This window comes from Pseudophryne corroboree, chromosome 3 (genome assembly GCF_028390025.1).
Source record: "Pseudophryne corroboree isolate aPseCor3 chromosome 3, aPseCor3.hap2, whole genome shotgun sequence".
NCBI lineage: Eukaryota > Metazoa > Chordata > Amphibia > Anura > Myobatrachidae > Pseudophryne > Pseudophryne corroboree.
In genome coordinates this window covers 534,337,103-534,356,085 of record NC_086446.1, presented here as the reverse complement: position 1 = coordinate 534,356,085, position 18,983 = coordinate 534,337,103, and the positions used below count along the sequence as shown (strand labels likewise).

The 18,983-nt window shown below is 47.6% G+C and overlaps 1 protein-coding gene across 7 annotated transcripts in view; it reads left to right on the top strand.

The window, feature by feature from the left end:
* SLC39A11 (solute carrier family 39 member 11) overlaps positions 1–18,983 on the top strand; it is a 1,124,245-nt gene that overhangs the window by 33,300 nt on the left and 1,071,962 nt on the right. Inside the window, exon 1 of one of the 7 annotated variants that reach the window (XM_063961151.1) lies at positions 12,180–12,326. The exons of 5 other annotated variants lie outside the window; for them this stretch is intronic. The gene's annotated coding sequence lies outside the window, so the exon portion shown is untranslated. Of the gene's footprint in view, positions 1–12,179; positions 12,327–12,444; positions 12,514–18,983 lie in introns of those variants that run through there. One more of the 7 variants, XM_063961153.1, reaches the window with a different exon arrangement.

The window sequence follows — 18,983 nt, the reverse complement described above, 5'->3', positions numbered from 1 at the left end:
TCGTCCCCATAAGGGCAAGCGGGCAAAAGGCCACTCATATCTGCCCCGGGGCAGAGGAAGGGGAAAAAGACTGCAGCAAACAGCCTCTTCCCACGAACAGAAGCCCTCCCCCGCTTCTGCCAAGTCCTCAGCATGACGCTGGGGCCTTACAAGCGGACTCAGGCACGGTGGGGGCCCGTCTCAAGAATTTCAGCGCGCAGTGGGCTCACTCGCAAGTGGACCCCTGGATCCTGCAGGTAGTATCTCAGGGGTACAAATTGGAATTCGAGACGTCTCCCCCTCGCCGGTTCCTGAAGTCTGCTTTACCAACGTCTCCCCCCGACAGGGAGGCGGTATTGGAAGCCATTCACAAGCTGTATTCCCAGCAGGTAATAATCAAGGTACCCCTCCTACAACAGGGAAAGGGGTATTATTCCACGCTGTTTGTGGTACCGAAGCCGGACGGCTCGGTGAGACCCATTTTAAATCTGAAATCCTTGAACACTTACATAAAAAGGTTCAAGTTCAAGATGGAGTCACTCAGAGCAGTGATAGCGAACCTGGAAGAAGGGGACTATATGGTGTCTCTGGACATCAAGGATGCTTACCTCCATGTCCCAATTTGCCCTTCTCACCAAGGGTACCTCAGGTTTGTGGTACAGAACTGTCACTATCAGTTTCAGACGCTGCCGTTTGGATTGTCCACGGCACCCCGGGTCTTTACCAAGGTAATGGCCGAAATGATGATTCTTCTTCGAAGAAAAGGCGTCTTAATTATCCCTTACTTGGACGATCTCCTGATAAGGGCAAGGTCCAGAGAACAGTTAGAGGTCGGAGTAGCACTATCTCAAGTAGTACTACGACAGCACGGATGGATTCTAAATATTCCAAAATCGCAGCTGATTCCGACGACACGTCTGCTGTTCCTAGGGATGATTCTGGACACAGTACAGAAAAAGGTGTTTCTCCCGGAGGAGAAAGCCAAGGAGTTATCCGACCTAGTCAGGAACCTCCTAAGACCAGGCCAAGTGTCAGTACATCAATGCACAAGGGTCCTGGGAAAGATGGTGGCTTCTTACGAAGCGATTCCATTCGGCAGATTCCACGCAAGAACTTTTCAGTGTGATCTGCTGGACAAATGGTCCGGATCGCATCTTCAAATGCATCAGCGGATAACCCTGTCTCCAAGGACAAGGGTGTCTCTCTCCTGTGGTGGTTACAGAGTGCTCATCTCCTAGAGGGCCGCAGATTCGGCATTCAGGATTGGGTCCTGGTGACCACGGATGCCAGCCTGAGAGGCTGGGGAGCAGTCACACAGGGAAGAAATTTCCAGGGCTTGTGGTCAAGCATGGAAACGTCACTTCACATAAATATCCTGGAACTAAGGGCCATTTACAATGCCCTAAGTCAGGCAAGACCTCTGCTTCAGGGTCAGCCGGTGTTGATCCAGTCGGACAACATCACGGCAGTCGCCCACGTAAACAGACAGGGCGGCACAAGAAGCAGGAGGGCAATGATGGAAGTGGCAAGGATTTTTCGCTGGGCGGAGAATCATGTGATAGCACTGTCAGCAGTGTTCATTCCGGGAGTGGACAACTGGGAAGCAGACTTCCTCAGCAGACACGATCTTCACCCGGGGGAGTGGGGACTTCACCCAGAAGTCTTCCACATGATTGTGAACCGTTGGGAAAAACCAAAGGTGGACATGATGGCGTCCCGCCTCAACGAAAAACTGGACAGATATTGCGCCAGGTCAAGGGACCCTCAGGCAATAGCTGTGGACACTCTGGTAACACCGTGGGTGTACCAGTCAGTGTATGTGTTCCCTCCTCTTCCTCTCATACCAAAAGTACTGAGAATCATAAGAAGGAGAGGAGTAAAGACTATACTCGTGGCTCCGGATTGGCCAAGAAGGACTTGGTACCCGGAAATTCAAGAGATGCTCACGGAAGACCCGTGGCCTCTACCTCTAAGAAAGGACCTGCTCCAGCAGGGACCATGTCTGTTCCAAGACTTACCGCGGCTGCGTTGACGGCATGGCGGTTGAACGCCGGATCCTGAAGGAAAAAGGCATTCCGGATGAAGTCATCCCTACCCTGATCAAAGCCAGGAAGGATGTAACCATACAATGTATGTAACCGTATTTGGCGAAAATATGTTGCGTGGTGCGAGGCCAGGAAGGCCCCTACAGAGGAATTTCAACTGGGTCGTTTCCTGCATTTCCTGCAAACAGGACGGTCTATGGGCCTCAAATTAGGGTCCATTAAGGTTCAAATTTCGGCCCTGTCAATATTCTTCCAAAAAGAACTGGCTTCTGTTCCTGAAGTTCAGACGTTTGTCAAGGGGGTACTGCATATACAGCCTCCTTTTGTGCCTCCAGTGGCACCTTGGGATCTCAATGTAGTTTTGGGATTCCTAAAATCACATTGGTTTGAACCACTCACCACTGTGGACTTAAAATATCTCACATGGAAAGTGGTAATGCTGTTAGCCCTGGCTTCAGCCAGGCGTGTCTCAGAATTGGCGGCTTTATCCTATAAAAGCCCTTACCTAATTTTTCATACGGACAGGGCAGAATTGAGGACTCGTCCTCAATTTCTTCCTAAGGTGGTTTCAGCATTTCACTTAAACCAGCCTATTGTGGTGCCTGCGGCTACTAGGGACTTGGAGGATTCCAAGTTGCTGGACGTAGTCAGGGCCCTGAAAATATATGTTTCCAGGACGGCTGGAGTCAGGAAATCTGATTCGCTGTTTATCCTGTATGCACCCAACAAGCTGGGTGCTCCTGCTTCTAAGCAGACGATTGCTCGTTGGATTTGTAGTACAATTCAGCTTGCACATTCTGTGGCAGGCCTGCCACAGCCAAAATCTGTAAAAGCCCATTCCACACGGAAAGTGGGCTCATCTTGGGCGGCTGCCCGAGGGGTCTCGGCTTTACAACTTTGCCGAGCAGCTACTTGGTCAGGGGCAAACACGTTTGCTAAATTCTACAAATTTGATACCCTGGCTGAGGAGGACCTGGAGTTCTCTCATTCGGTGCTGCAGAGTCATCCGCACTCTCCCGCCCGTTTGGGAGCTTTGGTATAATCCCCATGGTCCTTTCGGAGTCCCCAGCATCCACTAGGACGTTAGAGAAAATAAGAATTTACTTACCGATAATTCTATTTCTCATAGTCCGTAGTGGATGCTGGGCGCCCATCCCAAGTGCGGATTGTCTGCATTACTTGTACATAGTTATTGTTACAAAAATCGGGTTATTGTTGTACGGTGTGATTGGTGTGGCTGGTATGAGTCTTACCCGGGATTCAAAATCCTTCCTTATTGTGTACGCTCGTCCGGGCACAGTATCCTAACTGAGGCTTGGAGGAGGGTCATAGGGGGAGGAGCCAGTGCACACCAGCTAGTCCTAAAGCTTTTACTTTGTGCCCAGTCTCCTGCGGAGCCGCTATTCCCCATGGTCCTTTCGGAGTCCCCAGCATCCACTACGGACTATGAGAAATAGAATTATCGGTAAGTAAATTCTTATTATATACCATACTTACCTACTTTTGAAAACTAGTTTCTGAGTTCCTGGGAGATTCCAGGTGGCAGCAGAACACGCAGCGCTTTCCGTGGGGTGGGGGGGGGGGGGGTGGGGGTCATGCACCGCCCAAAGGGTGTGTCTAGGTCCACCTATAAGGGGATTTATTGCCACTCAGGGGTGTGTCCTGATGAAAACTTTAGTACTAAAACCAGCCAAAAACAAAAAGAGTAATAATATAGGTACACTAGAGTAATAATAGGTGCACTATATATTACGGTAGTGTGTACTGTACACTGGTGAGAAGACACGGACGAACAGAAAACCTAAAGTGTATACTCTGGTGTGCGATTGTGTGAGTGATATTCTATATCTATCTATCTATATCTATATCTATATCTATATCTATATCTATATCTATATCTATATCTATATATCTATATATCTATAATCTCTATCACCATAATGCATTACATTATATACACAGCCAGAGCCGTAAGTAGACATTTTGGTGCCCTGTGTCAGAAATAGAAATGGTGCCCCCCACCAAAACGTAAAATATAGGGGCATGGTTCCGTGGGAAAGTGGTATGACCACATAATTCACATTACATACCCTATACAGTAGTGTACATTTGTCACATTACATCACACAGCAGTACCCCTTTTATACACATTGCGTGTGACAGCCCCTTATGTACACCATACGCCAGGTAGCCTCTTACGCACATCATGCCAGGTAGCCTCTTACACACATTACCCCAGGTAGAGACCCTTATGCACACTACACCAGGTGGAGCCCCTATACCTGAGAGAGAGAGACTGTGTGTGTGTGTGTGTGTGTGTCACACCATGATAGACAGCAGCGCTTCAGCAAGACCAACAGCTCCATGTCTCACCTGCCTCTGCGAGCAGCTCTGGGACCCGCTGCTCCATGTCCCCTCATATTACCACAGTAACACATTACATTACATTTTACACAGCCCCCTCGCCCCCCATATTACATACACATTACATTACACACACACACACCCATATTACACGCAGTAGCACATTACATTACACCCCCCCATATTACACGCAGTAGCACATTACATTACACCCCCCCATATTACACGCAGTAGCACAATACATTACACCCCCCATATTACACACAGTAGCACATTACATTACACCCCCCATATTACACGCAGTAGCACATTACATTACACCCCCCCATATCACACACAGTAGCACATTACATTACACCCCCCCATATCCCACACAGTAGCACATTACATTACACCCCCCCATATTACACGCAGTAGCACAATACATTACACCCCCATATTATACACAGTAGCACATTACATTACACCCCCCATATTATACACAGTAGCACATTACATTACTTTACACCCCCCCCATATTACGCGCAGTAGCACATTACATTACTTTACACCCCTCCATATTACGCGCAGTAGTACATTACATTACACCCCCCATATTACACGCAGTAGCACAATACATTACACCCCCCATATTACACACAGTAGCACATTACATTACACCCCCCATATTACACACAGTAGCACATTACATTACTTTACACCCCCCCCATATTACGCGCAGTAGCACATTACATTACTTTACACTCCTCCATATTACGCGCAGTAGTACATTACATTACACCCCCCATATTACACGCAGTAGCACAATACATTACACCCCCCATATTACACACAGTAGCACATTACATTACACCCCCCATATTACACACAGTAGCACATTACATTACTTTACACCCCCCCCATATTACGCGCAGTAGCACATTACATTACTTTACACTCCTCCATATTACGCGCAGTAGTACATTACATTACACCCCCCATATTACACGCAGTAGCACATTACATTACACCCCCCATATTACACACAGTAGCACATTACATTACACCCCCCATATTACACACAGTAGCACATTACATTACACCCCCCATATTACACACAGTAGCACATTACATTACACCCCCCCATATAACACGCAGTAGCACATTACATTACACCCCCCCATATAACACGCAGTAGCGCATTACATTACACCCCCCCATATAACACGCAGTAGCGCATTACATTACACCCCCTCATATTACACGCAGTAGCACAATACATTACACCCCCCATATTACACGCAGTAGCACATTACATTACACCCCCTCATATTACACGCAGTAGCACAATACATTACACCCCCCATATTACACGCAGTAGCACATTACATTACACCCCCCATATTACACACAGTAGCACATTACATTACACCCCCCATATTACACACAGTAGCACATTACATTACACCCCCCATATTACACACAGTAGCACATTACATTACACCCCCCCATATTACACACAGTAGCACATTACATTACACCCCCCCATATTACACACAGTAGCACATTACATTACACCCCCCATTTCTCTGACGTCCTAGTGGATGCTGGGAACTCCGTAAGGACCATGGGGAATAGACGGGCTCCGCAGGAGACTGGGCACTCTAAAAGAAAGATTAGGTACTATCTGGTGTGCACTGGCTCCTCCCACTATGACCCTCCTCCAGACCTCAGTTAGATTTCTGTGCCCGGCCGAGCTGGATGCACACTAGGGGCTCTCCTGAGCTCCTAGAAAGAAAGTTTATTTTAGGTTTTTTATTTTACAGTGAGACCTGCTGGCAACAGGCTCACTGCATCGAGGGACTAAGGGGAGAAGAAGCGAACCTACCTGCTTGCAGCTAGCTTGGGCTTCTTAGGCTACTGGACACCATTAGCTCCAGAGGGATCGACCACATGGAACTGGCCTTGGTGTTCGTTCCCGGAGCAGCGCCGCCGTCCCCCTTACAGAGCCAGAAGCAAGAAGAGGTCCGGAAAATTGGCGGCAGAAGACATCAGTCTTCACCAAGGTAGCGCACAGCACTGCAGCTGTGCGCCATTGCTCCTCATGCACACTTCACACTCCGGTCACTGAGGGTGCAGGGCGCTGGGGGGGGGGGGGGCGCCCTGAGCAGCAATAAAAACACCTTGGCTGGCAAATATATCACAATATATAGCCCCAGAGGCTATATATGTGATAAATACCCCTGCCAGAATCCATAAAAAAAGCGGGAGAAAAGTCCGCGAAAAAGGGGCGGAGCTATCTCCCTCAGCACACTGGCGCCATTTTCTCTTCACAGTGCAGCTGGAAGACAGCTCCCCAGGCTCTCCCCTGTAGTTTGCAGGCTCAAAGGGTTAAAAAGAGAGGGGGGGGGGGGGCACTAAATTTAGGCGCAATATTGTATATACAAGCAGCTATTGGGAAAAATTCACTCAATATAGTGTTAATCCCTAAATTATATAGCGCTCTGGTGTGTGCTGGCATACTCTCTCTCTGTCTCCCCAAAGGGCTGTGTGGGGTCCTGTCCTCAGTCAGAGCATTCCCTGTGTGTGTGCGGTGTGTCGGTACGGCTGTGTCGACACGTTTGATGAGGAGGCTTATGTGATGGCAGAGCAGATGCCGATAAATGTGATGTCGCCCCCTGTGGGGCCGACACCAGAGTGGATGGATAGGTGGAAGGTATAAACAGACAGTGTCAACTCCTTACATAAAAGGCTGGATGACGTAACAGCTATGGGACAGCCGGCTTCTCAGCCCGCGCCTGCCCAGGCGTCTCAAAGGCCATCAGGGGCTCAAAAACGCCCGCTCCCTCAGATGGCAGACACAGATGTCGACGAGGTTGAGACATATACACAATCCACTAGGAACATCCGTTCCGTTACATGATCCCGGCAATAAAAAATGTGTTACACATTTCTGACATTAACCCAAGTACTACTAAAAAACGGTTTTATGTTTGGGGAGAAAAAGCAGGCAGTGTTTTGTTCCCCCATCAAATGAGTGAATGAAGTGTGAAAAAGCGTGGGTTCCTCCGATAAGAAACTGGTAATTTCTAAAAAGTTACTGATGGCGTACCCTTTCCCGCCAGAGGATAAGTTACGCTGGGAGATATCCCCTAGGGTGGATAAGGCGCTCTCACGGTTGTCAAAAAAGGTGGCACTGCCGTCTTAGGATACGGCCACTTTGAAGGTACCTGCTGATAAAAAGCAGGCTATCCTGAAGTCTGTATTTACACACTCAGGTACTAGACTGAGACCTGCAGATAGTGCTGCTGCAGCGTGGTCTGTAACCCTGTCAAACAGGGATACTATTTTGCGAACATAAGACGTCGTCTTATATATGAGGGATGCACAGAGGGATATTTTGCCGGCTGGCATCCAGAATTAATGCAATGTCCATTCTGTCAGGAGGGTATTGGAGACCCGACACTGGACAGGTGATGCTGACTTTAAAAGGCACATAGAGCCTTATAAGGGTGAGGAATTGTTTGGGGATGGTCTCTGGGACCTCGTATCCACAGCAACAGCTGGGAAGAAATTTTTTTACCTCAGGTTTCCTCACAGCCTAAGAAAGCACTGTATTATCAGGTACAGTCCTTTCGGCTTCAGAAAAGCAAGCAGGTCAAAGGCGCTTCCTTTCTGCACAGAGACGAGGGAAGAGGGAAAAAGCTGCACCAGTCAGCCAGTTCCCAGAATCAAAATTCTTCCCCCGCTTCCTCTGAGTCCACCGCATGACGCGGGGGCTCCTCAGGCGTAGCCAGGTACGGTGGGGGGCCGCCTCAAAAATTTCAGCGATCAGTGGGCTCGCTCACAGGTGGATCCCTGGATCCTTCAAGTAGTCTCTTCGGGGTACAAGCTGGAATTCGAGGCGTCTCCCCCCGCCGTTTCCTCAAATCTGCCTTGCCGACAACTCCCTCAGGCAGGGAGGCTGTGCTAGAGGCAATTCACAAGCTGTATTCCCAGCAGGTGATAGTCAAGGTGCCCCTACTTCAACAAGGACGGGGTTACTATTCCACACTGTTTGTGGTACCGAAACCGGACTGTTCGGTGAGACCCATTTTAAATTTGAAATCCTTGAACACATACATAAAAAAATTCAAGTTCAAGATGGAATCGCTCAGGGCGGTTATTGCAAGCCTGGAGGAGGGGGATTACATGGTATCCCTGGACATCAAGGATGCTTACCTACATGTCCCCATTTACCATCCTCACCAGGAGTACCTCAGATTTGTGGTACAGGATTGCCATTACCAATTCCAAACACTGCCGTTTGGACTGTCCACGGCACCGAGGGTCTTTACCAAGGTAATGGCAGAAATGATGATACTCCTTCGAAAAAAGGGAGTTTTAATTATCCCGTACTTGGACGATCTCCTTATAAAGGCGAGGTCCAAGGAGCAGTTGTTGGTCGGAGTAGCACTATCTCGGGAAGTGCTACAACAGCACGGATGGATTCTATACATTCCAAAGTCACAGCTGGTTCCTACCACACGCCTACTGTTCCTGGGGATGGTTCTGGACACAGAACAGAAAAAAAGTGTTTCTCCCGCAGGAGAAAGCCAAGGAGCTGTCATCTCTAGTCAGAGACCTCCTGAAACCAAAACAGGTATCGGTGCATCACTGCACACGAGTCCTGGGAAAAATGGTAGCTTCTTACGAAGCAAAATTCCATTCGGCAGGTTCCATGCAAGAACCTTTTCAGTGGGACCTCTTGGACAAGTGGTCGGGATCGCATCTTCAGATGCATCGGCTGATAACCCTGTCTCCAAGGACCAGGGTATCTCTACTGTGGTGGCTGCAGAGTGCTCATCTCCAAGAGGGCCGCAGATTCGGCATACAGGACTGGGTCCTGGTAACCACGGATGCCAGCCTTCGAGGCTGGGGGGCAGTCACACAGGGAAGAAATTTCCAAGGACTTTGGTCAAGTCAGGAGTCGTCCCTACACATAAATATTCTGGAACTGAGGGCCATTTACAATGCCCTAAGTCTGGCAAGGCCTCTGCTTCAAAACCAGCCGGTACTGATCCAATCAGACAACATCACGGTAGTCGCCCATGTAAACCGACAGGGCGGCACAAGAAGCAGGATGGCGATGGCAGAAGCCACAAGGATTCTCCGATGGGCGGAAAATCACGTCTTAGCACTGTCAGCAGTGTTCATTCCGGGAGTGGACAACTGGGAAGCAGACTTCCTCAGCAGACACGACCTACACCCGGGAGAGTGGGGACTTCATCCAGAAGTCTTCCAACTGTTGGTAAACCATTGGGAAAGGCCACAGGTGGATATGATGGCGTCCCGCCTAAACAAAAAAATAGATATTGCGCCAGGTCAAGGGACCCTCAGGTAATAGCTGTGGACGCTCTAGTGACACCGTGGGTGTACCAGTCGGTTTATGTATTCCCTCCTCTGCCTCTCCTACCAAAGGTACTGAGAATAATAAGAAAACGAGGAGTAAGAACGATACTCGTGGTTCCGGATGGGCCAAGAAGAGCTTGCTACCCAGAACTTCAAGAAATGATATCAGAGGACCCATGGCCTCTACCGCTCAGACAGGATCTGCTACAGCAGGGGCCCTGTCTGTTCCAAGACTTACCGCGGCTGCATTTGACAGCATGGCGGTTGAATTCCAGATCCTAAAGGAAAAGGGCATTCCGGAGGAAGTCATTCCTACGCTGATAAAAGCCAGGAAAGAAGTAACCGCAAACCATTATCACCGTATTTAGCGAAAATATGTTGCGTGGTGTGAGGCCAGGAAGGCCCCAACAGAGGAATTTTAGCTGGGTCGTTTTCTGCACTTCCTACAGTCAGGAGTGACTATGGGCCTAAACTTGGGTTCCATTAAGGTCCAGATTTCGGCTCTGTCGATTTTCTTCCAGAAAGAACTGGCTTCACTGCCTGGAGTTCAGACATTTGTAAAGGGAGTGCTACATATTCAGCCCCCTTTTGTGCCTCCTGTGGCACCTTGGGATCTCAAAGTGGTGTTGAGTTTCTTAAAATCACATTGGTTTGAGCCACTTATAACTGTGGATTTGAAATATCTCACGTGGAAAGTGGTCATGTTATTGGCCTTGGCTTCGGCCAGGCGTGTGTCAGAATTGGCGGCTTTGTCATGTAAAAGCCCTTATCTGATTTTCCATATGGATAGGGCAGAATTGAGGACTCGTCCCCAGTTTCTCCCTAAGGTGGTATCAGCTTTTCACTTGAACCAACCTATTGTAGTGCCTGCGGCTACTAGGGACTTGGAAGATTCCAAGTTACTGGACGTAGTCAGGGCCTTAAAAATTTATATTTCCAGGACGGCTGGAGTCGGGAAAACTGACTCGCTTTTTATCCTGTAGGCACCCAACAAAATAGGTGCTCCTGCTTCTAAGCAGACTATTGCTCGCTGAATTTGTAGCACAATTCAGCTGGAGCATTCTGCGGCTGGATTGCCGCATCCTAAATCAGTAAAAGCCCATTCCACGAGGAAAGTGGGCTCATCTTGGGCGGCTGCCCGAGGGGTCTCGGCTTTACAACTTTGCCGAGCTGCAACTTGGTCAGGGGCAAACACGTTTGCTAAATTCTACAAATTTGATACCCTGGCTGAGGAGGACCTTGAGTTCTCTCATTCGGTGCTGCAGAGTCATCCGCACTCTCCCGCCCGTTTGGGAGCTTTGGTATAATCCCCATGGTCCTTACGGAGTTCCCAGCATCCACTAGGACGTCAGAAAATAAGATTTTACTCACCGGTAAATCTATTTCTCGTAGTCCGTAGTGGATGCTGGGCGCCCATCCCAAGTGCGGATTATCTGCAATACTTGTATGTAGTTATTGCCTAACTAAGGGTTATTGTTGAGCCATCTGTTGAGAGGCTCAGTTATATTTCATACTGTTAACTGGGTATAGTATCACGAGTTATATGGTGTGATTGGTGTGGCTGGTATGAGTCTTACCCGGGATTCAAAATCCTTCCTTATTGTGTCAGCTCTTCCGGGCACAGTATCCTAACTGAGGTCTGGAGGAGGGTCATAGTGGGAGGAGCCAGTGCACACCAGATAGTACCTAATCTTTCTTTTAGAGTGCCCAGTCTCCTGCGGAGCCCGTCTATTCCCCATGGTCCTTACGGAGTTCCCAGCATCCACTACGGACTACGAGAAATAGATTTACCGGTGAGTAAAATCTTATTATTACACACAGTAGCACATTACATTACTTTACACCCCCCCATATTACACGCAGTAGCACATTACATTACACCCCCCCCATATTACACGCAGTGGCACATTACATTACACCCCCCCATATTACACACAGTAGCACATTACATTACACCCCCCCATATTACACGCAGTAGCACATTACTTTACACCCCCCCATATTACACGCAGTAGCACATTACATTACTTTACACCCCTCCATATTACACAGTGGCACATTACACTACACCCCCCCCCCCCCCCCCCCCATATTACATGCAGTAGCATATTCCATTACATTACACCCCTCCATATTACACACAGTGGCACATTACACTACACCTCCTCCATATTACACACACCAGCACATTACAGTAACCCCCAGCAGACACAGTACACACCTGGTTTGTTGCTCCCTGAGCCCCTCCTGTGAAGAGCAGGGAGTGTGTGATGGGGGAGGTAGCACAGGGCAGACACAACCAGGAGCAGGAAGGCTGGGCTGTGTCATGCTGCCTAATGTACTGTTAGTGTGGTGGGCGGGGCCAGCCACCGAGATGCAGAGGTCATGTGCTCCCCTGTAAATTACGGGTGGCTGCTGTGCACAGTCTTCACATCCTGCTGCAGCACAGAGCTCTCACAGGACACAGTCTGCCTCTCTCCTGCTGGCCCCTCCCCCGCATTTCCGGACTTGCGTATGCGCAGTCCGAATTTACAGGACGGAGACTTGAGAATCGGGAGGGCTGACAAGGTATGCGGGGCAGCGGGAGGCTCATGCAAAAATCGGGAGGGTAGGCAAGCCTGAATATACCTGGCTAACACCATACAGTACAATTAATGTTAAACACAAGAGAAGGGATATACAGGAGGCTAATTCCCTATTTTCAAGGTCCTTGCACCCCATTCTCCTCTCATTCTGTATGCAACCAGCTCGTTCGGTGAGTTTTAAGTCTGTAAAATGCACTACTACACACTTATGCATCCCTTGCAAATGTTTTATTTATCACAAAATGATATATTGTGATAGTGAACACTCATTTGGATTTTTGCTATATCTCATATTGAGAGAGATGTACTAAACCTTGGAGAGTCATAAAGTGCCAGTCGGCTCCTAACTGCCATTGTTACAGGCTGTGTTTGAAAAATGACAAGATTTATGGTTTATTTTTTTCCACTTTATCACTTTCCAAGACTTAGCCTGCGTGCGACCAGGTCGGAATGACCCCCTATTTTTAGCACTGCTGCGACCAGGTAATCGCCGTATACAGGGGAGGGGGTTAGGGCTGTGCAGGGCTGCAATCTGTTGTGCAGTCTCTGCACAGCTCTGGAGTTACTCACCCGCTGCGATAATCTGGCATTGACCTGACGTCAGGAACCCTCCTCTTCAACGGCCGATCACACCAGCGTTTTTCTGGACACTCCTCAGAAATGGTGTTACCGCGCAGGTCAGCCTTCGTCCTGTCAATCTTCTTTGCGTTCGCCGATGAGAACGCTTTTTCCGGTTCCCTCAATGCGCCTGCGCAATGATGCCCGCGTGCAGGCGCAGTTCCGACCCATTCGAACGGCTGCAAAAAGTTTCAGCGTTCGAACCGGTCGGAATGACACCCTTAGTGCATCTGCGCCATTAATATTGAACACAAATTAAACCACAAATGTTTTTTTTAGCATAAAACCATGCTATATAGGGGTTAGAAGCAGACACACTGAACACAAACAATTCTCTGACATAATGAGGTCTCTGGCAAAGTGGCCGCATCACTTTCAGCATGATTAAAGCCTATAAGAAGGCTGATAGCTGGCATCTTCTGTTTGTGTTTACCACATACGCTGAGATGTTGGGTCAGTAGCCTGATAATGCAGCAATATGTGTGACTTCATGAGACAAATGGCTCTACTAACATAGGAGCAAATGTTCAGTAACCTTCCAGTTAGACTTTTGTGTTCATTATCTAACTAGCATTCCATTGATCACAGCTAATTGGGTGTTACGGATTCCTGCAGGTTTGGCCTCATAGGCCAGCTTCCCTCTTGGTGACAGACTCACAACTTTCTCTGTGGAATTCACGTCGGCCTACAATCAGGTGCAATTTCTAATGAGGCCAGGAAGTCATAGATCAACTTAAAGGACATTCCGGTTATCCAGCCCACATTCAGTATCCAAGAGCATAAATTAAAATTGACTTCTGCCTTCACATTTGTTCACTTTGTGCTGTTAATAATATGCAATGGAGACAGAGATGGCCATAGGGATGTCTGTCCCATATGTCCTTTTTAAATCACTTAGGGTTTTGTTCATATGATGGCAATTTTGACTATACTATGTACTAGATCAGTGATTTTCAACCTTTTTCAACTCGCGGCACACAGAACACGATTTTAAAATTGCCAAGGCACACCATCAGTCCACATAGGGAAAAACACACACATTATTCCCCACAGGAAAAAAAAAACAATCAATCTCACTGTCCCTCATAGAACTCAAAACACTTTGACCACCTGATTATAAAAAACTGCAACACATTTTCCCCTACCTGACCGTAGCACAGTCATCACTGAACCCTTTTCAACTCCTCCACACCTGTGGGACTTGCTGCAGTCAATGGAGTAGCACTACCAACAGCCAAGACTTGGAGCCTTAGTCACAGCACTGTGCGGACTGGCAACGTGGCATGTGCCCTATTATGTCATGCTGCCACATCTGCTTAGGTCAGGGCCACCAGCAAGATACTGGTGCTGCCCAAAATTAATAGTTGAAGTGGCAACGGTTGCTGTACACTGGCACAGGCATCTCTGGCTCCACCGGCACACTTGAGAACCGCTCACGGCACAGTAGTGTGCCGCAGCACAGTGGTTAAAAAAGCTGTACCAGATTGTACACAACATAGTCAAGATTGACTTGCCTGCACAGTATAACTTTTCTTGCGATACCGACCCAATGGGAGCGCGCACGGTATCGCAAGCTGTGTGTATGCACCTTTACTTTATCACATACTAGCTGGAGTACCTGGCGTTGCCCGGGATTCTAAGAATGTCTGTTTCCAAAAATACATTTAAATATTAAACACACAATATAAGTAACATTGTAGATGGCTGAATACCCGTGCAGTGCTATGGGATGAGGATGGTAGTGATGATAGTTCGTTAATTTACGTTGGTTGGAGATCTAGTATATAGGCATATCTTGCTTCCCTGACGCACTTTGTGTAGTGGCCGGACCCCTTTTTGGTCCCTCAATGGACCCTGCTCTTCCCGCTATACAACTCTCAGTCTGTGGCTTCCTGCTGCCTCCATTCCCCTCCTCACATCATGTCAGTGTCCCAGTGAAATTATCGATTTATTTACAGTTTCTTCTATAGCGCAGCACATTATGTATCTCCGGATATACTCTGTGCTGCTGGGGGACCGTGCTACTTCCACTATATAACTCTCAGTGTGTGGGTTTGTGCTACCTGCATTCCCCTCCTCACATCATGTCACTGGCCCTGTTCACATGCAGCCCTGTCATCACTGACATATCATGCATGTCCTGATATAGTCTGTGCTGCTGGCCCACCCCTAGGGGTGCTAGTGGTGTGTTACCCCCACAGTGTTTGTTCCCAGATTGTAAATCGGATGTGTACCAAGTTTGTTGTAAATTGCTGCAGACATTTCAGAGTTATGCTGTCTGCTGAAATACTCCGTGCTGCTGCCTCACCCCTAGGGGTGTCTCCGCGCCCCCCCCCCCCCCCACACACAGTTTTTGTTGCCAGATTGTAAGGCATATGTTTACCAATTTTTGAGTACATTGCTCCAGCAATTCCGGAGTTATGCTGTCTCCTGATATACTCTGTGCTGCTATCTGACCCCCTAGGGGTGCTAGGGATTTCAAATTGTTTTAGTTGCCTCGGCCGTGTTTTAATACGCCCGTATGGAAAATTTCACGATCTTCGCTTGTAAACACTGGATTTGTGTAGAATGACAAATTTTTCATTTTGTATATATTAGAGATTACAGAGCCCTTACTGGGAGGGGATTATATCTATATATATATATATATATATATATATATATATATATATATATATATATATATATATATATATATATATATATATATATATATATATATATATATATATATATATACACAACAGCATGTGAAATTGATTGTCAATCAGTGATGCTTCCTAAGTGGACAGTTTGATTTCACATTAGTGTGATTGACTTGGAGTTACATTGTGTTGTTTAAGTGTTCCCTTTATTTTTTTTTGAGAGATATATATAGATATAGATATAGATAGAGATATATATATATATGCAAATGCATATAAATGCATGCATATATGCATGTAAATGCATGTAAATTCCCTTTTTTTTTTTTTCTGTAGGTGCATTTTTACCACATATGCAAATCACTTATAAATAAACTCCCTAACCTACACGACACTTAAAGTACAATCACACTTGTAAAGTTGGTTACTGGGGAAACATGTTCATGATTGAAAAGGAAAGGTGTAATACATAGTTTTCTAGTATTTAGTATGCTACCAGCTATTGTTCCCAGCTTTGCAGGTTTTTTTTCCCCCCCTCTTTCTCTCCCTCCCTCCCATGTCTTACTGCCTCCCATCTCTATCCCTCCTCTTTATTCTCCCATCTTTCTCACTGTTTTTTTTTTCCTCTAGTCTCTCTCCCTCCCTTCTTCATCACTTTCTCTCTTCCTCCCGCTTTTCCCTCCTCTTCTTTCTCTAAGGCCCAGATTCATCAAGCCTTGGGGACTGATGAATTGCATGGTGATAAAATACCAGCCAATCATGCTACAGACTGTTTGAAAAATGACAGGAGCTGATTGGTTGGTGCTTTATCACCACACAATTTATCACTCTCCAAGGCTTGATAAATCTGGGCCCCTCTCTCTCTCTCTCTCTCTCTCTCTCTCTCTCTCTCTCTCTCTCTCTCTCTCTCTCTCTCTCTCTCTCACCTTTCAGAGTGGTAAAATAGAGAAGTTGCCATAGCAACCAAACAGTGTCTGTCATTTTATAGATGATACATTTCCACCCCCTCGCTATTCCTCCCTACTGTCTCTTGCTCTATCCTTTTTCTCTCTTCCTCCCTTGCCTCTATCTCGCCCCCTCCTCTTCTTATCACCTCTCTTTAATACCATCTGGGGAGAGAAGGCTTTTCTTTCCTCCCACTCCCTGATTGACCCTTTCAGTCTGCTTTTCATCCACTCCACTCCACAGGGCCGTCTTAACAGCAGTGTGGGCCCCTGGGCACAACAATGCACTGGGGCCCCTACCTATTCTCCAACGGTAGCGGTTGGGCGTGCAATCAGCGTCAGCTTTGATGTCCCGTGGGTGGTAGGGGGTGTTCTATCATCAGCTCAGCATGTAGGACCTGGAGCAGTAATTTCTGCTAATTAATCCTTTACTGCACAGATGCGGCGGAGGGAACACTAAACTGTATAAGGGGCATTAGGCTGAATGAAGGGGCCCTGGTGGTAGGGGTTTTTTAATGCGCAGGGAGGGGTGGATAGTGGAGTGGGTTTAATATTTACCATTTTCCGGTGGGAGGGCAGCTTGCTTGACTGCAGATATCTCCAGTTCCTGGAGATAGATTTCTTACCTTTGAATGGGATAAAAACACTAAAGAGTCTCACCTTTCAGGAGGTACTGGGGACTTTGGGATCAGAGTTCGGAGCAATCCACCAACGAAAATATAAAACTGTGTACCAGTTTGGAGTTGGAGCAGGGACCAGCTGCTGGAAGGCTGATATCTCTGGTTCTGGGCATAGTAGAGACAAGCTGTCAGTGTTCACCAAAAGGGGAGCGTCCCAGCTTTTGGAGTATACCCTCAGAAAAACTAAAAGTCAAACAGTATCTGAGATATTGGGCTGGGAAGAGCAATTAACAGGCTTGGATGGGGACCACTGCTTTGAAGTCGGATATCTCTGGTTCCCCTGGCCCGATTTTCAAAAATCTGGTACCCCAGGAAAGAGGGGACCCTCAGCTACCAGCCTAGGACCCTTATACCTCTGGGGCCCTTGGGCAAGTGCCCATTGAGCCCATACGAAAAGACGGCCCTGCCACTCCACAGAAACTGCCCTCACCACAGTTAGAAATGACCTTTTTGTTGCCAAATCCAAAAGCCATTACTCTGATCTTTCTCCTTGACCTCTCTGCTATTTCATACAGTGGACCACCCTCTCCTCCTACAAATCCTTCACTCCCTCGCTCTGTGTGTCACTGCCCTCTCCTGGCTGTCCTCCTACCTCTCTGTCTTTCTCATCTGATACTTCCACTACCAGTAGGTGTTCTCCAAGATTCTGTTCTTGGACCATTTCTATTCTCACTTTACATGTCCTCTTTAGGGGGGTCATTCCGAGTTGATCGCTCGCTGCCGTTTTTCGCAGCGAACAGGTTATTACTGCACATGTGTATGCACTGTTATTTCGCAGGCGCATTGTACGGCTACAAAGCGGATCGTTGCTGAGCGATGGATTTAATGAAGAATCAAATTGCACAGCTGATCGCAAGGAGATTGACAGGAAGAGGGCTTTTGTGGGTGTCAACTGACCATTTTCTGGGAGTGGTGCGGTGAACGCAGGCGTGTCCATGTGTTTGGAAGGCAGATGTCTGACGTCAATTCCGGGACCTGCAACGCTGGATTCATCGCACAGGGTAAGTAACTCTTACCCTGGTCTTGTTCTACACAACTTTTTTTGCATAGCAGGGCTGCACAAGCGATGGCAGCCTTGCTATGCAAAAATGCACTCCCCCATAGGCGGCGTTTAGTTGATCGTACGGACTGCAAAAAGTTGCAGCGTGCGATCAACTCGGAATGAACCCCTAGGTGAGCTCATTGGCTCCTTTGGCCTCCAATATCATCTCTATGCTGATAACACTCAGATTTACCTCTCTTCCTTGACCTTTCCCCCTCTCTCTTCACTCATAGCTCCAGATGTGTCTCTGCTATTTCCTTCCTTTAACATATCTAAAACTGAGCTGATAATCTCCCCACCCTCCCAAATAACCTCATCTCCCTCAATTTCATTATCTAATGACAACCCCACCATCTCTTCTAGGCCAATCGTGTGCTATCTTAGACTCCTCCTTTAAACCACACATTCAGTACCTCATCTCAGAAATCTCTCCAGACCTCTGTCTCACCCTGGAGGCAGATAAGATCCTCATCTACTCACTGATTCATCTTTAGACTGTTACGTTAACCTCCTGTCATCTGGCCTCCCTGTCCCTCCCTCATTTCTCCACTCCAATCTGTCCTCCAATGCTGCTGAATGGCTCCTCTTTCGCCCCAAACACACCATGTCTTCCTCCCCTCTCCTTCAAGCCCTACACTGGTTCCCCCTCTCCATCAGAACCCAATTCCTATTACTCACACTGACTTATAATGCCTTGGGTCTTGGTGTGTG